We start from the raw sequence: 24,383 nt of genomic DNA, 5'->3' as shown, positions 1-24,383 counted from the left end.
TCTACCCTACCCACTCACCCATCCATCCATCATCCATTCATCTACCCATCCATCCATCACCCATTCATCTACCCATCCATTCACCCATCTATCCATTCATCTACCCATCCATTCCATCCATCCATCCATCATCCACTCATCTACCCATCCATCCGTTATCCATTCATCTACCCATCCATTCCATCCATCCATCCATCATCCACTCATCTACCCATCCATCCGTTATCCATTCATCTACCCATCCATTCCATCCATCCATCCATCATCCACTCATCTACCCATCCATCCGTTATCCATTCATCTACCCATCCATCCATCCATCTATCCATCCAATCACTCACCCATTCATCCATCACTTATCCACCATCTATCCATTTACTTATCACTTTTTAGTTCGAAATAGGTATCAATTTAGAGGAAATTGCAAAGAAATGTACAGGAAGGCGCCATGCACCTCCCTCAGTTACCGCCCCCCTACCACAGCACATCATCAAAAATGGTCATGTGAACATCGGGCAAGTCATAGACCTAACTCAGATTTTCCAGTTTTACATATATTTATGTGTGTGTGCAGCTCTAGGAAACTTTGCATGTGGATTTATGCAATCATCATCACAATCAAGATACAAAACTGTCCCATCACCAAGAGGCCTCCTCAGGCAAGCTCTCCCTCAGAGTCACACCGATTCCCTGCCAAGTCTCATTCCTGACACCCAACAACCACCGACCTGTTCTCTATCATATTGGTCTTTCAGTGATATGAACATGGAATAAGGTGATATGTAACCGTTTGTGGATTAGCATTGTTTAAACTTGGCTTAATTCTCTGGAGACTCATCCAGGTTGCTGTGCATATCAATAGTTCCTTTAATTTTACTGCTGAGTAATAATACTTCATACATGGATGTGCCACAGTGTGTTTAATCATTCACTCATTAAAGGACCTCTGGGTTATTTCCATTTTTTGGAAATAATTGTCGATAATGCTCCTATAAACAACTGTGTACATTTTTTTTAAATGTGAACATAGTTTTCATTTATTTATGATAAATGCCCTAAAGTGCAATTGTTGGATCATAGGATAGCTGCACATTTTAAGAAGAAATTGCTGGGTTGCCCTTGCAGCTCAGTAGTAGAACACTTGCCTAGCATGTGTGAGGCACTGGGTTCGATCCTCAGCACCACATAAAAAATAAATAAATAAGTAAAATAAAGATATTGTGTCCATCTACAACTAATTTAAATTTTTCTTTTCTTTTTTTTTTTTTTTTTTTTGCTGTACTGGGATTGAACCCAGGGCCTTGTGCTTGCAAGGCAAGCACTCTACTGACTGAGCTATCTCCCCAGCCCTTAAAAATTTTTAAAAAGATAAAAAGAAGTTGCTAAACTTTTCCAGAGTGGCTGTGCTATTTTATGTACGTACCAGAAATGTAAGAGCGGTCCAATTTCTCTGCATCCTTGTCAGCATTTGGAGTTGTCATTATCGTCTATTTAAGTCACTCTGATAGGTGTGGGATGTTATCTCACTGCAATTTTAATCTGCATTTCCCTAATGGCTAACGATGTTAAACATCTTTTCATGTGAAATGAAAAATGAGTCTACAGAGAGATGACTCTTCATGTCTTTTTCTCATTTTCTAATTGAATTGTTTGATTTTTTTTTTTTTTTTTTTTGGTTACTGTTGCATTTTAAGAGTTCCTTTTAAATGCCAGGTACCGTAATATTGTTAGATTTTATAGTTTGCTAATATTTTCTTTCAGTTTATATTTCATTTTTTCATCCTCATCACAGAGTGTGTGTGTGTGTGTGTGTCTGTAAAGTACAAGCTTAATTTTGGCGAAGTCCAATTTATCATTTTTTTCTTCTCTTATGGACCATGAATTTGGTGTCAAACATAAGAACTCTGCTTCTTAGCCCTAGATCCTGAATATTCTTTTCTCACTTTCTTTGTAAATGCTTTATAGTTTTCCATTTTACCTTTAAGCCTGTGGTCCATTTTGAGTTAATATTCATATAAGTATAAAACTTAGACTTAATTTGACGTTACCATTGTTTTTATGGTTTTGCCTATGGATGTCCAGTTGCCCCAGCACCCTTTATTAGATAGGTTGTCATCTTTCCTCCACTGAATTGCATTTGTTTCTTTGTTAAAATCATCTGGGCATGTTGGTGTGGGTGGATTTCTGGCCCATCTATCTCATTCCATTGATCTATGTCATCTTTGCGCCAATCCCACATGGGCTTGACTTCTGCATAATGAATCTTAAAATCAGATAGACTTAACTCTTCTCACTTTATTCTTTTTCAAAACTGTTTTAGCATTCTAGCTCTTTTGGCATACCACATGAATTTTAGAATGATCTTTTCGACATCTACATAAATATTGTTGGAATTTTGATAGAAATTGCGGAGAAGTGACATCTTTCTTCTGTCTTCCATTCATGAATATAACGCTACCTCTCTTCATTTACTTAGATCTTTGATTTCTTTCATCAGCATTTATGGTTTTTAGCATACCAATCCTATACAACTTTTGTTAAATTTACACTTCAGTGTTTTATTGCTTTGAGTGTTATTTAAAGGGCACTCTGATTTTTATTTTGGTGTCCACATGTGCATTGCTAATACAGAGAAATGCAGTAGATTTTTATGTTTATCTTGGGTCCTGTGACTTTTCTAAATTTATCCATGAGTTCTGGAGAGTTTTTTGTAGGTTTGTTCCTGTTCGTGTGTTTGTATATTCCTTGGGACTTTTTACGTAGACAATCAGGTTATGTGCAAACAGGGAGTTTTATTTCTTCATTATATGCCTCTTCTTGTCTTGTTTCTAGCACTATGTAAAATATAAATGGTGAAATTTGGTATTCTTGCCTAATTCTTAGATGAAAACCATCAGTTTGTAACTACTTAGTATAATGTTAGCTGTAGGTTTTTTTTTTTTTTTTTTTTTTGGCAAATGCTCTTTGTTAACTTGAGGAAGTTCCCTATTCCCATTTTTCTGATGACTTTATCATGAATTGTTTTTGAATTTTCTCTTCATTCATTGATATAATCATTGATATTTCTTCTTATTTTATTAACATGTTGATTTATATTGACAAATTTTTAAAATGTTGAACTAACTTGCATTCCTGGAATAAGCTCCCCTGAGTCATGATGCATAATTCTTTAAAAAAAAATTTTTTTTAGTTGTAGATGGACATGATGACTTTATTTTTATTTATTTATTTTTATGTGGTGCTAAGGGTCAAACCCGGGGCCTTGCACATGCCAGGTGGGTGCATTACCACTGAGCCACAACCCCAGCCCATTGTGTATAATTCTTTTCATACATTGATGAATTTTATTTATTAATGACTTATTAAAGACTTTCACATTTATATTCATGAGGGATATTGGTTGGCAGTTTTTTTTTTTTAACTGTTTTCTGATTTTGATATACTGGCTTTATCAAATCAATTTGAAAGTGTTCTTTCTCTTTTGGAAGACATTGTATAGAAATGGTGTTAAAATTTAAACAGCTGATTAAATTCTCCAGTAAAATTACCTAGTCCTGGGGATTTCTTCTGAGGGGATTTTAAAACTACAAATTCAATTTATTAATGATAAGGAAATTAAGTTCAAATTATTCCTTTCATATTGGATGGACTGGAATAGTTTTGTGTTTTTCAAGGCACTGATCCCATTTTCAATTCCTCAAATTTCTGTGAGTGGTTTTATTCACGGTGTTCATTTCTATTGATGCCTGTAGGGTCTGTAGTGATGCCCCCTATTTTATTCTTGATTTCGGTCATTTTTCTGTTTCTGCCTCTCTGATTAGTATTGCTTGAACTCTGTCAATGGTATTGATCCTTTCAAAGAATTGTTTCTTCATTTCACTGATCTTCTTGTCTGTTTTTAGTTTTGTTGATTTCTGCTTTTATTATCTTCTTTCTTAGGCTTTATGATTTCCTTTCTTCTGGTTGAGTTTATTTTGCTTTTCTTTTGTTCTCTCTCTCTCTCTCTGTAGTTCTTAAAGTGTGAGTTTAGACTATTGGTGTGAGGCTTTTTATCCCTGCTAATAATGCCTAATGCTATAAAATTTCCCTCTCGACATTGCATTAGCCATGTCCTACAAACTTTGATATGTTGTATTTTTATTTTTATTCAGTTCAACATATTTTTGAATTTACATTTAGACTTTCACTTTGAACCATGAGTTATTTTATGTACACTGTTTAGTTTTCAAGAGGTTGGGGATTTTCTTGATATCCTACTAGATTTTTATTTTGATTTCATTATGGTCAGAGAAAACATTCTCTATAATTTCAATTCTAATTTTGCTGAAGTGGTATGACCTAGCTTATGATCTATCTTGGTATATTATCTGTGAAAATTTGATAAGGGTATATTCTGCTGCTATGTGGTGGAGTATATCATAAATATGATTGGTTCATAGTGTTGTTGAGTTCTTTTATATGTTCTATAGTTCTTGCTGATATTCTGTTAGTTGTTCTATCAGTTACTAAGAGAGGGGTGTTGAAGGCTCCAACTGTAATTGTGACCACTTCTATCAGTGTTTGCTATATTTATTTTGTAGCTCTGTTGGTTTGTGTATACACATTTAGGATTGCTATGTGTTCCTGATAGAGTGATCCTTATATCAAAATAAGATATCCTTCTCTACTTCTAATAATTTTCTTTACACTGAAGTCAACCTTTTCTGATATTAACAAAGCCACTCCTACCCTCTTTTGATTAATGTGTGCATGATATAATCTTTTACTTTCAGTCTTCCCATATCATATTTGAAATACTTCATAGCATATAATTGGTCATGTTTTTCAATCCACTCTGCTAATCTCTGTTTTTTGAATAGTTTTATTTGATCACCTATATTTAATGTAATCGTTGGCATGTTAAGGTTTAAGTCTTCCATTTCATTTTTGCTTTCTGTTAGCTCTTTCTATATACATCTACAACCATATCAGATAGTGTTATAATTTTTACTTCAAACTTCAAACATAATTTAGGAAACTCAAGAAGCAAAGGAAAGTTTATTGCCTATTGCATTTTTTATTTTATAATTTTATTTAAAATGTTCTTTGTTCCTTCTTAATGATGTCTCCAAATTCCTTTTTAAAAAACTGCTGACTTTCTGTTTGGAGCGGTTCTTTATTTTTTTCTTTCTTTCTTCTTCTTCTTCTTTTTTTTTTTTTTTTTTTTTTTTTTTTGTATGAGGGATTGTTCCAAGGGGTGTTTTATCATTGCACTATATCCCCAGTCCTTTTTATTGTTTTAATTTTGAGAGTCTCTCTAGTTTCTGAGGTTGGCCTTAAACTTGCAATCTTCCTGCCTCAGCTCCACAAGTTGCTGGGATTACAGGTGCACCACTGCACCTAGCTTTAGTTTTTCTTTAGGGTACATCTTGTGGCAACAAGCTCTCTTAATTTTCCTTCATCTGAGAATGTCTTAATTTCCCCTTCATTCCCAAAGAAGGTTTTTGCTAGATATAGGATTGATAGAGTTATTTCCCCCTCTCAGCATTTCAAAAATACTCTAACATGGTTTCCCATGAGAAATCTGTAGGCATTCTAATTGCTCCCCCCAATATATGAGGTATCATTTCTATTTTATTGTTTTCAAAATTTTTAGTTTTTAGTTTTCAGAAGTTTAACTATTTTACATCTTGTAGTGTTGGATTGTTTTGAATTTATTTATTTGGGTTTGCTTAACTTCCTAAGTCTCTGGGGTTTTGGGGTTTGGGGGGTATATCTGGGGAGTTTCAGCCCTTGTTTCTTCATATGCTTTCCAGCCCCACCCTCTCTCTCTTCTGGGAGTCCAAAGACATGAATCTATTTTCTGATAGTTCCACAGGTCCCTAAGGTTCTATTGACTTTTTTCTAATCCATTTTCTCTTATTATTTAGATTAGGCATTTTCTATCATTCTGTATTCTAGTTTATTGATTCCTTCTTTTGTTCTCTTCAGTCTACTGCTAAACACATCCATTGAGTTTTTACAATTTCAGACATATTTTTCAGTTTTAAAATTTCCACTCGGTTCTCCTTTGTATCTTCTGTTTCTCTGCTAAGACTTTTCATTTTTAAAAACTTGATTCAAGTGTTTTCATTGTTGTCCCTCCGAGCATTTTTGTGAGGACTGATTTGAAATCTTCTTTAAACCATTCTAATGTCTCTGCCATTGCAAAGTTGGCATTTATTGACTGTCTTTTTATCCACCATTCAGTTGGTTGTTACCCGACTCTGGATCTTGTTTTAACCTTCTGTTTCAGCTGACTTCCTCTGACACCACTCCAGCAGGGCAAGAGAATGCTTGCTGGTTAATTCCCGGTAGGGGGTACAAGTTCAGGTTTCCCCGATCAATCTCCATGGGCACCTGAGGGGGAATTCCTCACTGTTGGGCAGGACAGAGGAGGGGGATTCCAGCTCCCCATGGGGCCTTCACTGAGGCTTCCCTGGCTGGAGAGGCAGTTAGGAGGGACTTGTTACAGCTCCCAGTGTGGTCTCCTCTGGCACCATGGGGGTTTGGGGTGAGGTCTTGTTGCTAACTAGTGGGGATCAAAGTCCTGACTCCCTACTTGGCCTTCTCTGGCACCACTTCAGTGGGGCTTGGGGATTTGGGTCTCCTCATTATAGCCTGGTGAGCGTATAAATCTAGTTTTCCTGCTGGGTCTTTGCTAGCATGGATGGGATCTCAGCATTTTCTGTGGTGTTTGGCTGAGGCCAGAGCTGTTTTTGCCTAAAAGTGTGTTTGGCTAGGTCAGCCCTTCCTGATTCTTTAGCTAGAGAGAGTAGGCTTCTGTTGGGAATGTTTCTGGTCTGCCCATGGTATTTTCTCATTTCAGGTCCAACTCTGGGATCTATGAGGTAAAAAGAGAACCCAGAGAAATCTCACATACTATGTCCAAGGTGTTTTTTTTTTTTAATTATTATTATTATTAATGCTGTTGTTGTACTTAGTGGGAAGAATATAGAAAAGTACCTTGACCTCATCATCCTAGAATGAGAAGTCCACCTGCAGCCCCTCAGTAAGTGCTTCCCACCTGCCTGGAGTTTTCCAGAATACCATCTATGTTTTTCACACTACTAGTCAAATCATAGTTTCTGAAATATCTGTCATTTTTCATGGGCTCCCGGTTTTCTACTTGACTCAGGTTTACTCACCTGTCCTGCCAGGAGGCAAGCAGATCTATGAACTTCTAGGAGGACATACAAAAATGGGAGACTTGGAAAAGACGCAATACTGTTAAAACTAGAAATCCACGTGGGTATCTTCTTCCAGGTCTCAGGGCCTTGCCTTGCCATCTATCCTTCAGGGAACACGGGTGTCTGTGCATTCCTAACTCTGCCTCATTTTCCGTTTATTGACGATTCCTCTTCAGAGCTGTGCACGTTCATTTATAAGGAGCTCTCAGGCCTGTGCTTTATTTCCTCCCTTCCCACAGTTCTTGGAGGCAGGAAGCACCCACTGTCCTTTGGTAGGACTATGGTTTGCATCTGGTTTGAGTGTGTCCCCCAAGGGTTCATATGATGGAAGCTTGATCCTCAGTGTGGCGATATTAGGAGGTGAGGGAACTTTAAGAAATGAAGTCCAGTGGAGGGTGTTTAGGTCACTGGGGATGCTACCCGTGGAGAGATTAAGGTAGATCTTGTGTGAACCCTAGCTATTCAAACAAGAGCAAGTTGTTATAAAAGAGCCAAGACTGGTCCCTCCCTGTTCTCTCTGGCTTACTGTCTTACCATGTGATCTCTCCCTCTCACTCTTGTTCTTGACTTTGTGATGACATCCACTGAGAGTCTCTTACCACAGTCAAGCTGATACTGGTGCCAGGTCTGTGAACTTCCAAAACTGTGAGCTAAATAAATCTCTTTTCTTTAGTTATTATCTAGCCTCAGGTATTTTGTTATAGCAACAGAACACACATGAATACATGTGTGAAGCATCCAGCTTCCAGAAAGTTATGACTTGCTCAAGGTCACTTAGTTTCCTACCGTCAGAGCAGGGGTTACATCCAGGACTTGTGATTCCAGCTTCAATGTCATTTATGAAACTCTGAACTGTCTGGCTGTAAATTCTTTCTGTAGCATTTTTTTTTTTCCCTAGGTCAGCAGTTCTCAAAGTGTGTTCCACAGTCCCTGGAGGGTTCTCAAGATCCTTTCAGGGATCTGAGAGGTCAAAACGGTTTTCCGAGTAACACTAAGATGTTATTTGTCATTTTCATAGTGTTGACATTTGCATTGATGGTGGTATAAAAGTAATGGTGAATGAAACCACTGGTTGTCCCCCACATAAAGTTAACAAGTAGCTCCAAACTGTACTGGCGGTTGTTATATTTTTCATTTGGTGTGCACTTGTGGTTAAAAAAAAAAGCCAGTTTCACTTAGGAATGTCCTGGGGAGTGAAGAAAATTATTAATTTTATTAAATCTAGACCCTTGAGAACAAAGAATGGGAAGTTTCTGCACACTGAAGTCTGAAGGTTACTAGAAGTAAAGCATTTGCATGGTCCTTGTTGTTGCCAGTTGAATTAATTTCTGTTTTCATAGAACAACATTTCACATGAAAGAACCACCTGCAAATGATCGTGGATCTGACTTGGATAAATTTGGCAGACGTTTTCTCAAAAAATGCACCCATTGAGCCTATCGTTTCAGGGAAAACAACTGACAGTATTTGATAACAAGGACAAAATCTGAACGTTGAACATGAGAACTTTGGGAAAATTTGTATCTATCATCAGGAGCTTGATGCCTTCCCAAACTTTGAGATACTTCTGATGAGGTCAGTAGGAGGTAACAAATGCAATTTTTTGGGGAAAGTATGACAAAATGTGCAAACGTTTAGAAGATGTGCATGACTCAATGAGCCAATATTTTCCAAATGAACAAAGCATGAAGTTACAAACCATGCATGAGTAAAAGAGTCATCCAAGTGTAAATTTTAAGAAAGGGTGGGGTGAATTTTTTTTTTTTTTTTTTCATGCTAGGGATTGAACCCAGGGCCTTGTGCTTGCAAGGTGAGCACTCTACCAACTGAGCTATCTCCCCAACCCTGGTGGGGGTGAATTTTATTCAGATTAGGGTTAAGCATCCCTAATCTGAAAATTTGAAATCTGAAACGCTCCAAAATCTGAAATGAGCATCAACTGGAAAAGTTTCAGAATCTGGAGGATTTCAGATTAGAGGTGCTCAATCTGTAAAGTCAATGCAAATATTCCAAAATCTGAAAAGCTCCAAAATCTGAAACACCTCTGGTCACAAGCATTTTGGATAAGGATATTTAACCTGTAGTATAAGAAGTTCATTGTGATGACTTCAGATTCTTCATTACAGATGATTTTCAAGATCCTATTTCTGTGAGTTGAATTGTGTCTCTCCCAAATTCATAGGTTGCAGCTCTAACACCCTGTACCTCAGAATGTGACTGTATTTGGAGACAGGGATCTTAGAGGAGGCAATTAAGTAAAATGAGGTTGTTGGTGGAGGCCCTCATAAGGGGAAACGTGGATACACAGAGACATCGGGGTGTTTGTGTGAGGACACAGAAGGAAGTTGACCATCTGTGAGCCAGGGAGAGAGACCTCGGGAGAAATCAAGCTCGGAGATACCTAGATCTTAGACTTTCAGCTTCCAGAACTCTGAGCAGATAAATGTCTGCTGTTTAAGCACCCCTGCATGTGCTATATTGTTACAGCAGCCCTGGCACACTTAAATACTATGGATAGTTGAGTTTGGTAGAGTGTCATATAAGAGTATCTATGATGGTTGGAGGTAGTTATGAAAGTACTACTGTTGCTCTTTGGAGCCCTGCGCCTACATCACACCAGTTCCAGCCTGCAGACAGCTCTCCTCAAGCCTGTGTATGCTCAACTCTTGGTCTTCCCCTCGCCCTGTCTGTTTTTTTCCCCTCTATTCTTTTCTTAGGTGAATGCTCCATAGTCAGGACTGTTTCCAGTAACATTGTTTAAAAAAGTAGAACCCTGGGAGCAATCCACATGCCCACCAGCTTGAGAACAAATGTGACATGATCATGCCCGGGACTAGCTGCAGCAACCACATAGATCAATCTGGGAAACTCCACATTGCCCTAAAGCAGCAAGTCTCAGAAGGTTACATATAGTATGATAAAATAAAAGCAAAACTCAGCAATAATAGGTGGTGTGAGAAATACACTCATGGAATAAAGTTGTTTTTTGTTTTGTTTTTTTTTAAAGCAAGAAAATGGTTGTTTCCTCTGGCAGAGGTAGGGGTTTGGGATAGGACAGAACTCTTAATAGCAAATTATTGGTGACATTCTCCTTCTTGGGTTAGGTGGGTCACGATATACCCTGCATTATTAAACTAACATATACATTACATAATTTCTTTTGTATATATCAAATATATTTGTTAAAAAAACAAAGGAAAAAAATCTGCAGTTTCTGACCCAGTCATTTCACTTTTCAGGAACTTCTTCCAAAGGCAAATGTGGACAAAGTCATGAAGACATTTCCTATCCTGTTGTTGTTTGTGAAATCATGGCAGTAATTTGGACATAGCTTTAATATCCAGTCTGAGGCAATTAGTTAAGTAAACTACTGAGCATCCATATGATAAAATATTGTACATTTTCAAATACTATTTAATGACCCAGGAAGATATCTTAACTTCAAGTCAGAAATACAGATTAGTGAATTGAAATAAAATAGGATTTCACTTTACATGATCTCAACTAGATATTTCCTATTTTTATGGGTCAGAAAAACAAGGATAATGCTGAAAGACAGAGTGGTCCCCAAGTGTCAACATTGGGAATTAAGACTTGAGGTCCTCCTATAAAGTGCCTCTCTTCTGGGCTGGGGTTGTGGCTCAGTGGTAGAATACTTGCCTAGCATGTGTGAGACCCTGGGTTCGATTCTCAGCATAGCATATAAAATAAAGGTCCATCGACAACTAAAAAAGTATTTTTAAAAAATGTCTCTATTCCCTTATTTTCTATGGTAAAAATATCACATTAGTGCTGGGAGACCAGCCTCCCTTTGTGTGGGACTCTCTTCCACATCCCTCTCCTGGAACCCCACAGCTCCTGCCCCTCAAATGACTACCCAATGACAGTTGGAGCTGAGAAGCCCCCACAAGCCTGACTTGAGCAGGGGTGAGAGCAGGAGGGAAGCAGGCAGAGACACCCTCCCTCCACCCCCTCTCCCTCCCAGTCTCTGCTTCCTGCCATGGCCGATGTCTGTATTTCCCTTTCACCCACCTCAGTCCAGAGCTCTCCTTCCCTGGATACCATTTACCCAGCCTCTCTGGCCAGGGCTGGCAACTCAGATCAGAGAAAGGGTCTGGGTCCCATGGCATGGCCTGGTCCTACCCCGGCCAGCAGCCTCTCCACCCAAGTGGGACCACTCAGCTCCTACTTGGGGGATGGCAAGTCTGCACCTTGGACAGCTCCTGCCAGGGACCCTGCCTCCTGAGTTCCCCACCTTGCCATCACTTTCCTTTGCCAGAGATGGAAGTCAACTCCCAAAGTCCCACTACCATATCTGCATTTTCTCCCACAGAGAGGTCACAAGCCTGTCAAAATGACGAACTGTAATCTAGAGACCTCACTGCCTCCACTGGAGCACTTAGAGCAAGACTGCTGTATCTGACGGTGCACAGCTAATGGTGGCAAGGCGGGAGGCAAGCCCAGGCCATGGGGCTCCTACAGCGATTAGATGAAGGCTGCCCAGTGCTCCAGACCCGCTGTCCCCATCAGCGAGTGCTGTGCACTTGCACGATGTCCTCTTTGAGTCAAAAATAGACCCCGAGGCTCAGTTCTGCTGTACCATCTGCCACACACCAACTCAGAGGCAGAAATGTTGACTCGCTGCAGAGATGGAACGCTCCAGCAGCCGGGAACTGAGCAGCCAGAGGCCCCCGCGATCTTGCACACTTCCCTGGTTGGGGGGCTGGTCGATCACATGGGTGCCGGGAAGGGAGAGGGGCTTGGGTCAAAGGTCGGGGCCCAAGGCCCAAGGTGGGTACAGCTCTTGGCAGATGGTAGGGAAGGTTGGTGAGCTGGAAATTAGCAGCCATGGGGCCCAGCACTGATTGCTACTGAGGCTGTGTGGCCTCATGCAAGTCCTCTCCTTTCTGGGCCTCAGTGTCCCCCTACAAGAGGTTTGGGATCTATGAGTCCTTTCAGGCCTGACAAGGTCATATTGTATAGCTGTAGGTCACAGGGGACTCACACATTCTTGGTCCTGTGGGATTTGATGACAGCTAGTGGGGAGAAAAAGGAGTCTTAGAGACTCAAGATCACATCCTTCCTGACAACATCTGTGACAATGATAAAATTATTCCCTCCCCTTCAGGCATGGGCAGCTTACATCTCCCAAAGCACTTTCACACCTATTATTTCATTCATCGTCTCCATTTTATAGAGTAGGGAACAGACCCAGAGAGGGAGAGCAAGTTGCCTAAGGCCACACAGCTGGCCAGTGGCAGGGAAGACAGATCCTTGTTGTCAATCATCTGTTACAGGAAACTTGTAAATTTTAGTCCCTAGGGAAGCAGCAGGCATAGGCTTCGTATGCCCTGACCTGAGGAAGCTGAAGCCCCTGGTAAGGCAAAAAGCATCTTGTGCCAAAGCAGGAGAGAATCTCCCCAGGAAAAATGTAACATTTAGACATCTGCTGATCATGTTACAAAAACAGTCCCTGGGCATCTCAGTGGGAGGGCTGGCCCAATGCCCTCCTTATGGTGACAGGCACTTCCAAGGCAGCTGGGAGGTGTACTGGATGGAAGTCCAGTTTCAGTGCACTGGGCACTGCCCTGGCATGTCTGTCATTCACCTTGAATGACATGTCTATCATTCTGTTGCCTGGAAGGGCCAAGAAAGCTGCTAGCCAGGACCCTGCTGATCAAGTTCACAGCTGTCTTCCATGCCTGGCACCTCAGTAGCACATTGCTGTGTGTAGATTGGAGACTGGGTTCTATGGAGCACATGGGCATCTGTTTTGAATCACACACGGAGTTGCTATAATAATTTGGATCTTGAATCCAAATTAACCGCAAATGAACCCAAAGGCTCATTTGTTAAAGACACTGTCCCCAGATTGGTGCTATTGTGTGGTGGTGGGAAACTTTGAAAGGTGGGGCCTAGTTGGAGGTCCTCAGATCATTAGGGGCATATCCTTGAGGGATATTGTGGGTTCTCATCTCTTTTGCTCCTGGTCATGAGGGGGAAGCAGCTCTCTACAACACACGTTCCTACCATGCTGTGCTGCCTCGCTACAGGCCCAAAGGCCACAGGGTCAACTGATACCTCCCTAACTGTGAACCAAAATAAACCTTTCCCCTGTTTCAGTTGATTATCTTGGGTATTTGTTATGATAAGGGAAACATAATAACGTATCGTGCTGGGAAAAGTCCCTCCAAGGCCACCAAACATTGACTGCTTAATATGGGATCATTCTCCAAGCTTGATATAAAGGAATCTACTTAATTCTCAGAGAGACACCCAGTGGGTGCAGCTCCACTGTGGCTTCCCTGCCCATCATCCCACAGATCTGACTTCTGGTGCACGTGGGTTCCGTTCACACCCAGCGTCTTCATCTCTTCACCTGAGAGCCTTGTTTGGTGGGCAGGTGCCACTCCTTGGAGTATAAATATCTTAGCTCCCCTTCCCTTCCAGTGGGAAAACTATGAGCTGTAGGATTTGCACTGGCTGCCAGAGTCCCCCAGTGCCAAGATCCCCAGTTGCCCACAGTGGTAATTAAGTTGCTTAGTAATAACTTCTTCCTTTTTCTGTCTCATTTTCCCTCCCTTCCAAGGTGTCTGTGCCTCTCCAATAAATTACTTGAGTGGGAATCCATGTCTCATGGTCTGCTTCTGGGAGACCCCAGCGAAGACAAGAAGGCACTAAGATTAGTTCCATTTTAGTGGAATGATTTCCCCAGGGTGAGAGGGAAAGCTCAGATTCGAACCCAGGCCTATTTAACCTCAGGGGTTTTATTTTAATCCTCCCAGGAAGAAAGAACTACAACTGAGATTGAGAGTCCAGAGGGAGAATAACTGTGGAGGAATAGCCACTCATTCATTCATTTGTTCATTCATAGATGCAAAGAAATTTTCATGGAAATCCATTACTTGTGAAGGTCTGAACTGGAGATTCTGAGGGTACACTGATAGAACCACTCTGGCTCTGTAATCATGGGAACCAGGTTCTAACCATGTCAGCTGTGTGACCTGGGTGATTGGACCTCTCCTGTGAATTGCACTTTGTCATGTGTCACAGTGGAGGATGCTGTGGTATCTGCCACACTGGTTGTGGGGAGAGCAAAGGAACAAGTGCTCAACATGTGCTGGCTGCAAGATGACGAGGATGCTAGCGCTAAATACAGAAAAGTGACATGTGGCAGGAGTACTGTCATTTTTTAGCATGTCTTATCACTTAGGCCAGCCTATGTGAAATAAATAATTATGAGTTGCAAAAGGGTTTAAAGTTTGCATTTTTCCTTACTTTTCCTTCCTCCCTCCTTCCTTCCCTTTCTCTTTTTCTCCTCCCTTCCTTGATCACCAACCCAAAACCCTGCCTTCTGCTCCTTGCCAGGCTCTGTGCTGGGCACAGGGACATAGAGATGACAAAGACTCCACCCTGAGGGATCTCCTGGGACCTCGGAGACACAAACAGGTGAATAGTACAGCACAGTGTGGTGAACAAAGTCCAGCACAGGATAAAGGGACCAGAGGAGGGGCACCTGATTCAGGGAGGGAGCCCGGTGGCTCATAGAGATTAAGTCACCTATTTACACCCACACAATTAAAAAAAAAAAAAAAAAAAGAAGAAGAAGGCCTGACTCCAAATTCCGCATGATTTCTAGTATCCTGCTATGCTATGGGATCACATTCTTTTGAGGACCCCGAGGAACCCATAGTAACACTGACTTTTATCACAACACAGATCTTGGGAGCTCAGTCCAAGGGAATCTCTGGTGACTAGCTAGCCACAGCGAACAGAACTTCTGAAAGCAACATGGAAAGAGCAACTGATGAGCTGAGAATAACATGGAAGCAACAAATGTTTTCTCCAATGGGAGACTGATAAGACTCCCATTTCTAAAACTGAGAACTTTAAGCAGCAGAATCATGACAGAATACTTCACTGAACCAGGAATCAGAACATGCTGGAACGTGAGATGTTTTACCTTGCCATGCAATATTGTTTTTTTAGTTTCCTCAGGATGACTTAACTACATAACAAATTTTCACTTTTCTTCTGATTTTTTTTTTCTATTTAACACATAAATAAACTGGATCCCAATTTTATGACCTCAGGAAAAGGTATACTTTTCTCTATGTGATACTTTATAAGAAAAGATGGGAGTAATCTGAGGTACGGATCTCTTGTCTTTTGGCATTGAACGCTTTTCCCTTCCGGAAAGACACATTCTCAATACTGAAAGTCAACAAGCACATGGGCTCTGATCTACAGAAAGCCATTTCACAGGACCCCTGTCAAGACTGAATATATCCATGCCAGGATCCCCAGCTGCCTGTGTGCTGGCATTGCACACCCTTCCGATTACAGCAAGGAGCAATGTCACCCCAAAGTCTACGGAGTCAGCTGCTGAAGAGTTTTAAATAGTAGGAAATCCATGCTGGGTGAGGTCATGGCGAAAACCAAGGGGCAATATTCACAGTTGTTCTGGGAGCGAAGGAAGCTGTTACGCAGAGCTGCACGGCCTGGCACAAAGCAAACGTTCCAACCAGGCCAGGGCTGCTGGCAGGACCTGATGGGGCCTGCTGTTTCTTTGGCTAAATGCTGCAGTCTGGCTTTTCTTGACTTGGGTCCAGCAAGTCTGGGGCTCAGACAAGACTGAGGTACGCGGGAAAGTCCGTGGACCCTTCTTGCTCCCCCTAGTCTGTGCCTGTGTCTCTTGGCCTGGGCAAGAGTTTCATTACTAGGACTGTGGCCAGAGCAGTGGACATGACCCAAATGACTATGCAAATATTTTGTACTTGCCCCTTCTTCCAACACACAGCTTCCAGGAGCTCAGCCCCGATTCTTTTTTTTTTTTTTTGCGGTGCTGGGGATTGAACCCAGGGCCTTGTGCTTGCAAAGCAAGCACTCTACTGACTGAGCTATATCCCCACCCCCCACCCCCAGCCCTGATTCTTAATTAGCTCACAGGACAGTTAGAGTACCTGATAGAAGAAGAGTTAGTGGATTCAGTGGGGAAAGATGAAAGGCAGCCCACAGTGAAGCAGGTGGTGTGGCTCTCGGATCGGGCAAGGCAGCAGCGTGTGCATGCGCTGATTTTTAACACGTATGACGGGCACAGTGGAGGTGTGGCCGAGGGTGCTAACCTCAACAGAGATCTGTGACCATCATCGCCACACTCCTTGCAAAACGCAATCCTCAATACGGCGCCTTTCTCTTTAACACCTCAGTCACACACATCCATCTCACACGGCCCTGCTTTGGCAATTCAGAGTTTAGTATAAAGAAATAGTTGGCTGTAAATATGCGTTTCTAGCCTACACTATTATATTTAAAGACAGATTTTTCTTTCTTTTTTAGAAATCAGAGTTCAAACCTCCAGCAGGACGGCTAGATAGAATTGCTCAGGATTGTTTCATTCAAAAAAGAATAAAATGTATCATATTTACCTGTTTGGCTCTGTCTCCAATTCCCAAAGCTAACTGGGCTGGCCAAGAAAGGGGAGCTCTGAGGGCTGGGGCAGGGGACCTCTGCTGAGGGTGTCCTGGCCATGTGACCTCAGGCACACCTCAGTTTCCCCAGGACTCTCTGCTCTGTCTGGGCTGCTGGGGACTTGAGGTATGTGCTGGGCCAGTTCTCTAGGGCCCTCAGCAAATGGAAGTTGTGAACCTTAACACTGCTTTTGAACAATGCCAAAGGTTACATAAGAAACGTAGCTGTGCCTGTCGTGGGGCCCAGTTCTGGCTTTCTGTAACATTGATTTTGAACAATGTCAGAAGTTGCATAAGGACCCTGGCTGTGCCTGCCGTGGGGCCCAGTTCTGGCACTCAGGAGCTTGCCTGCAGTGGCATTTCTGCAACCAGAGAGGGAACACCCTTCCCACGGCGCCGCCTCGGTGCAGTGGTGACTCATGCACTGGCAGGGGTGTGGGCGGGAAACCACTTAGGCATCACCATGGAATCTGAGAGATTTGCCCCCTTGGAGCTACTTTGTAAAGAAAAGGGGAAGAGGGGGCTCCCTTCTCCTCCTGTAAGGTGAGTGGGGCATGGAGGGGACAGTTTTCAGCAGCCAAAGCCCCCCACCATGGATGTGGCTAGAAGCCAAGCCTAGAGAAGGTGACGGTGTCCTGCATTCCGCCCAAAGTGGATGCTGGCATGGGCTTCTGGGGTGGGGAGCAAATCCCACCTCGTGGCTGCTGACTCCAGCCCTGTCCACTCCATCACATGATCAGGTTCCTGACATACTTAAATTCAAAGGTGAGTGCTGTCTGTGTGCTGGGCTGGCTCTGCCAAGTGCCTCCATTAGGAGTTTTACTCCATTCCAGCCTCAGAACAGCCTGCTCTTGTTCCCATTTCACAAATGAAAAACTGAGGCTGGAATGCCCTCGGTTGCGTTGCAGCTATAAAGTGGATCTGCGATTTCAACTCAGAGGTTCTTCCTGGGCTCTGAAAAGGGTCAGGAATCCCCAGACAGGTGTCTGCAGGCAGATGAGAAGCAGCTGAACGGTTCAGGAAACTGCAGGGGTCACACAAAAACACACACACGCACACACGCACACACGTACACACACGGCTCAATGAGGAAGTGCTCACTTTTGGCATCTGCCACTTTTTAAAGGACATTCTACGTGTTGCCTTGTTTCCTTTCCAGAACAATCCTAAGAAGCAGGTGCTAGTATCTCCATCTCACCAGTGAGGAAGTGCAGGCAGAGCCATTTCCCAAGACCACCCAGGCGCTCTGCCCTCATGCCCTCTGAGCTCCAGCTCCCTATCCATGCAATGGGGCTATATTAGGATCGCAGCCTCTGATGATGTCAGGGTTAAATGAGGAAACAAGGGAAATGCTTTAGGAGCTGCAAAATGCCACTGGAATACTAAGGAGTATTATTATTTACTAAAATAGCTTAGTGGGGACAATGCAAGTGAAGCAGAGAATTACAAGGTTCTGGATTGAATCCTAGATTTCTGCGTAGTGCTTGAGTGGCATTCTTCCAAGGACTGGAAGCTCCTGGAAGCAGAGAGCAATGTCTCGTCTGCCTCAGTTTCCCTTGTGCCTAGCTTCAGGTATGGCAAAGAGAGGGTCCTAGAAAACCCGCGGCTGAATTATTCAGCATTAATTCAGGACTCAGGAAGAGGGTGGAGGGGAAGAACAATGGGATCAAGGGCTGGCAGTGGCCTTAGAGGTAGGTGACCAGAAAAGGAGCCTTCTAGCTGGGCATATTTTTGAGAATGAGGAGGAACAAGGACACTTTTAATAGTGTTGATAAAGCATGACATGTGATCATACTGTTTATGGCTTGTTTCGTCTGATCTGCATATTGTGTGGGAAACTGAGGCCCAAGAGGTGAGCAAAGCCGGGCTCCTGCTCCTTCCAGCTTGCTCTTGGAAGAGAGGACGGCAGCTATGAGTGGGTGGGGCTTGCTTATGAGGCTCTGCCGGTTCTCTGGAAAAAAAAAATTGGGCATTATAAAGATAATCTAAAGTTTCTGTTGGATAAATATCAACACTTCTGGGCTGGTTACTAAGGGCCTGAGCAGTTGCTAAGCGGCCGTCTGACCTCATGAGGGGCCATTGTTCAGTGCTCAATAGGCATCCTTGAGTGACATTCCCCAACTCCTAAATCCCAGGGGCCCCTGGGGTTCTGTGAAAAGAAGCAAGAGATTATAATGAGCAGGAACAGTTCACAGAACTACAGTTTGTTTTCTGGGGGGTGCTGCATGGAGGTGGGGGCAGTTTTTCAGAGCAAAGCATAGGAAGGCATGAGTACCAGTGAAAGGTCCTCAACTGCTGTGACTAGTGACAGAAATACCCCAGAAATAAAGAATTAACCCCATGGAGGGTGCCTGACCCTTTATAATCCACTTGAATACACATCATCCCACTTTGTTTTCAAAGCAGCCACACGTGGTGGGGGTCGTAATGGTCACTTGCATTTCATAGTAGAGAAACTGAGGTTCGAAGAGGAGGAACGGCTTGCCCTAGCCCTCTCAGAAGTGCCATCGTTTCTAGGCATGGTCTAGAACAGCAGCTACCCAAAGAAGCCCACAGCCAAGTTCCTGGAACATGACTATGTTATGCTACAAGCAGAGGCGAGCTGAGGTTGCTCCTCAGCTGACTCCAAGACAGAGGCCTTATCCTGGGTGACCTGGGAGTCTGGCCTAATCGCAAGCGTCTTTAAAAGTGGGAAAGGGAGGCTGCGGTGGTTTGGAACTTGAGTGTCTCTCAAATGCCCGTGTGTTAAAGACTTGGTCCTCAGCATTGTGCTACGAGGAGGTGGTGGAACGTTTAAGAGATGGGGCTTAGTGGGGAGGTCTTCAGGTTGCTGGGATCATGTCCTTGAAGGGGACAGCAGGACCCCAGACTCTTTCTTTTCCTCTCTCTTGGCTCCCTGCTGGGGTGAGCAGTTTTACTCTGCAACGTGCTCCCTGCCATGATGTACAGCCTCACCAGGGCAATAGGCCACTTGTTCCTGAAGTGGCCTATTGAAACCATGGAACCTCTGAATCCATGATCCAAAATAAACCTTTTTTCTTTATTAAGGTGATTATCTTGGGTATTTGTTATAGTGATGGAAAGCTGACACCCAGACAGCAAGTTGGTCTCTAGGAATCAAGGAACATGGGCAGTCCCTAGAAGCTGGAAAAAGCAAGGAGACACATTCCTCTCTAGAGCTTCTGAGAGGAACTTGACCCTGCCTTGATTTTAGTCCTACAGACCTGTGTCTAACTTCTGACCCAGAGAACTGGTCGATTTTAAACCACTTGGTTTGTGGCAATAGAGGACTCACACACCACAGAAATTTGCAAGTCCTAAGCCAGAGGTGGGGCTCAGAGACCATTCAGCTCCTTGGAGTTAAGGAAAGAGGAGGCCTAGAGAAATAAAGTAATTTGCTCAAGGTCCTACAGCAAGTGACAGAAATAGTGGCAGACCTCTAGATGCGGGTCATACCTTCTGAAGCAACTGAGAACATTGTCAACCAGAGTGGCAACTGGTAGGATCCTCCTCTGCTACTCCACCATCAACCAGCCTAATGGGGGTCCTAGGCAGCAAGCCCCTTTCCCTCTGTATCTCTCCTGGGCACAGGCAGGCAGAAGGCCCATCTTATGACAGGAAGGAGAGCATTCTCTTCTCCTGCCCTACTGCCACACATAGGCAGCCTCAAGCCCACCACTGGGACTGTGATTTCCTCGTTTGAAAACGTGCGCAGCACCTTCTACGTTGAGCCCTGCGAATGAGGTGGGACAGCAGAGTGGGGCTCAGTGCCTGCTCCTCCCTGTCTCTCAGCCAGGCTCAGGCCCTGCCCTGTGTCTCAGAGGCCTCTGGCTCCTCAGCTTCAGCTTCCTTTGTGATTTGAGGATTCCTGCGTCACTTGGCATTACCTTGGGTTGGCACACAGAAGGGACTTGCTGGAGGCATGCTGAATGGACCACAGGGTCCATGCCTGAATGTCCCTCTCTCTCCTCTTCCACCTCGAAAGCTCTTATTCCTATTGATTTATTCTGTTCTATTTTGTTAGTAAGAAACTCACATTCATCGATCTCTCTCTTCTATCAAACTACTGAGGATTCACAGGAACCCTCTGCAGTGAGTACAGTTGTCCCCATTTTGCAGATGCATAAAACTGAGGCCCTGGGAGGTGAAGTGTTTTGCCTAAGGTCACACAGCAGGCAGGTGCCTAAGTTAGGACTTGAACCAAATATTGTGTGAAACATCATTTTATGCTTTTTCTACCAGGACTCTAGGCTGTGGCAGTGCTTAGGTACCCGGAGTCCTGCTGTCCCACTATAAGTCACTGATGATCCTGTGAATAATCTGCTCCATGCCTTCCGGCTGGGCATTTCTAACTGGCATCCTGGACCTCCCAGCCTGGGTCTCTGTTCCAAGATGAAGAGGTGAGTGTGTGGCTTAGGGTGGTCAACACAGGCTCAAAAGGCAGTTCCAGAGGCCCCAAAATGTCACCCACTGAGGAGGCAGATGAAGATGCCACACAGCAGGAAGATGTTTGGCAAGGGTGAACTTTTGAGAACTTATAAAAAGTTCATCAGAAAAGTGGAACTGCCAATGCTCTGCTGGGTCTGCTCGGGTTTCTCACAGCCCATGCAGTATCTGTGTTGCCTGGAAGAGACTGGGTTCCCAGGGAGCCCACGCCCCATGCAGTGCAATGGGAGGAGCCAAGAGAAGACTGGGTTCCCAGGAGGCCATGCCCCCTGCAGTGCAATGGGAGGAGCCAAGAGAAGACTGGGTTCCCAGGAGGCCATGCCCCCTGCAGTGCAATGGGAGGAGCCAAGAGAAGTCTGAGTTCCCAGGAGGCCATGCCCCCTGCAGTGCAATGGGAGGAGCCAAGAGAAGACTGGGTTCCCAGGAGGCCATGCCCCCTGCAGTGCAATGGGAGGAGCCAAGAGAAGACTGGGTTCCCAGGAGGCCATGCCCCCTGCAGTGCAATGGGAGGAGCCAGGGGAAGACTGGGTTCCCAGGGAGGCCATGCCCCCTGCAGTGCAATGGGAGGAGCCAGGGGAAGACTGGGTTCCCAGGGAGGCCATGCCCCTGCAGTGCAATGGGAAGAGCCAGGGGAAGACTGGGTTCCCAGGGAGGTCACACCCCATGCAGTGCAATGGGAGGAGCCAGGGGAAGACTGGGTTCCCAGGGAGGTCACACCCCATGCAGTGCAATGGGAGGAGCCAGGGGAAGACTGGGTTCCCAGGGAGGTCACACCCCATGCAGTGCAATGGGAGGAGCCAGGGGAAGACTGGGTTCTCAGGAGGCCATGTCCCACAGTGCAATGGGAGGAGCCAGGAAGACCTGGTAAGAGACTGAGGTAAGGCAGTGATCTCAGGGCAGAGTCCCTGGAGACATCACTCTGCAGTGAGATGCAGGGAGAGGGGCTCAGGGTGGGATTCGTAGGAGGACAGGGCATTGGCATTGCCTTCACTAGATTGTGGGGCAGAAGGAATGGCCTGGGGTTCAGGGGGTCTTGTGGGGCACAGCTGGGTACAGCAGCTGAGGGATGTGTTCAGGAGTGGGGAGAGATAGGAGGCAGTTGGAAAGAGGCGTGTGCCAGAGGGCAACCTTCTATATTACCATTCTCTTTTTCTCTCTCCCTCAGTCATCGTTTAACTTGGTCAGTGGCAGAGCAGGGTTTGGAACCCAGGTTCAAGGGATTCAGCAGTCCATGCTGTTTCTATGCCAATGTGCCTGCAACAGGATGGGGATCCAAGGTGGCTGGGGAGGAGTAGAGACAGAAGGTCGAGGGAGGGGCCCACTCAGAAGCTGGGGGTGTGGGGCTGCCTCCTGGTAAGATGGTGCCCTGAAGACGCAGTGGCCAGTTACATGCAAATATGACACAGGAATAAGGTGACAGAGGGAGGAGGGGACCGTACACCGAAGAGCACTGTGGGCCTGTGGGGTCTCAGCTGGCACCTGTGCTTCCTCCTTTGGGTCAGGGCAGCTTGAACTGCTCTTGAGGAAATGCTCACCCCGCCTCAGCTTGTGCAGCTTTGAGGGGGCTGACTCTAGCTGGGGCTCCGAGGATGGGGATGAGTCCCAGCCTTGGTCGAATGAAACTTTATAGTATCCAGCTAATGATCAATTGGTGGATGTGCATGTGACCTGTAAGCCTCTGAGTCATCTTAAGGATTTTCTAGGCCTGCAAGGAACGAAGAACTCTCTTTTCTCTTTCTGCTGGGGTAGCTGAGCCACTAGGCTGTAAACCTGAAGCTACTAGAAGGGCACTTTGCCACCACATAAGAAGCAGCTGGCCTCAGGACACAGCCAGCACAGGGGGTAGAGAAGTGAGAGAGGGAGAGAGAAGGAGAGAATAAGTGCTGATGACATTGTTCTACCCCTGGATCCAGCTGGGCCTGAAGCCCATTACCTTGCCACTTCTCAGTTACTCAAGCCAATCAATTCCTTTTGTACTTAAGCCAGCACAAAAGGAAACTGACTTTTTGACAGAAAGTACTAACTCGAAAGAGCTCATATCCTTCTTGGAACAAAAAAAGAAAACAAAAACAAAAAAAGGAGGGTGGGGAGGATTCAGGAAAAAAAAAAGAGAAAGACGTGTGAGGGAAGAGAGTAGAACAGGAGAGGCCGGCAGGAAAAGGGCAGGGAGGGGGAAGAGGAGAGGAGAAAACAAGAAGAGGAGAGTAACAGAAGGTGGCCCTGCACCCTCCAGGAGTGAGGCCAGCTGCTCCTGTCACCTCCTCTGCTATTTATATACCTTGTGGCTCTCCACAGAACTTCACACCTGTTATCCCTGCCCTTCAAACACAAATTTGTTTTCCAACATTTTAGAGATGCTTTTCCTCCCTGAGAAACACTGCCGGCTTCCCTGGGCTCCTTATTTTTGAAGTACGAGTACCCCTGGGTGGCGGGTTGGGTAGTAAGACCAACGACGTTAGCTATTAGCGACAAACGGGTGTGATGCTTTCCTTTACAAAGCTCGCTCGCACCCGCTGTATCTGATTTAAGCCTCTCAAAAGCCTAAGTGAGGCTGACAGAGAAGTTTCCAGCCTCGATTCACCCATGGGGCTCCAGGCACAGAGTGACTTGCTCAAGGTCGGCCAGCCTGTGGTGCTCCAGTTTGCATCCAGGTGCCTGGTGGGATGGGGAGCCACGTGGGATGATGATGTGCAGGACTCGGCGGCTCTTGGGGGACCCATCCTGCGCTTGATGTTCAAAGAAGGTCCACAGAGACCCAAGGACCATCAATGACAGCGCTGCTTGTGTCCCTCCGTGGTGAGCTCGGGACGCATCCTGGGTGGTCCATTCCCAGAGAGAGACAATTTCAGATGCAGCCAGCAGTTCAAGTGCTGGGAACTGAGGAACACTCTTCCTTTCAAGTTTCCACACTGAACCGTTTGGTTTCCATTTGGGGAGGAGCAAAGTGGCTCCGACTTTAAGGAGCTGTGACAAGAACGATACTGGCCTCTTGCAGCCTTTGATCATGGTGCGTTTCACTCTGACTTCCCAAACCTGAACGGCTGGTCCAGACCCTTTCAAATCTGGCAGGCAATTAAATTTCCACAAAAAGAAGTAGGAACTCCAGGGATAATGAGATGGGAGCAACTCAAAAGCGGCAGCTGAGCTCCCGAACCAACTAGAGAAAGCAGAGTTGACGCCCTTTATAATGAGTTGTCACCGGTAGGTCTGGACGGTAGATAGGGTGGGAAACCCTCAGAGCAGGGACTCTGCGATGGGA

At 44.7% G+C, this 24,383-nt stretch overlaps 1 protein-coding gene across 1 annotated transcript in view; it reads right to left on the bottom strand.

Moving 5' to 3' along the window:
• Nucleotides 1-24,383, bottom strand: part of ATP2B2 (ATPase plasma membrane Ca2+ transporting 2) — a 406,022-nt gene that overhangs the window by 230,490 nt on the left and 151,149 nt on the right.

The sequence above is a fragment of the Sciurus vulgaris genome (assembly GCF_902686455.1).
Source record: "Sciurus vulgaris genome assembly, chromosome: 19".
Classification (NCBI taxonomy): domain Eukaryota; kingdom Metazoa; phylum Chordata; class Mammalia; order Rodentia; family Sciuridae; genus Sciurus; species Sciurus vulgaris.
This window is presented reverse-complemented; position numbering and strand designations above follow the sequence as displayed.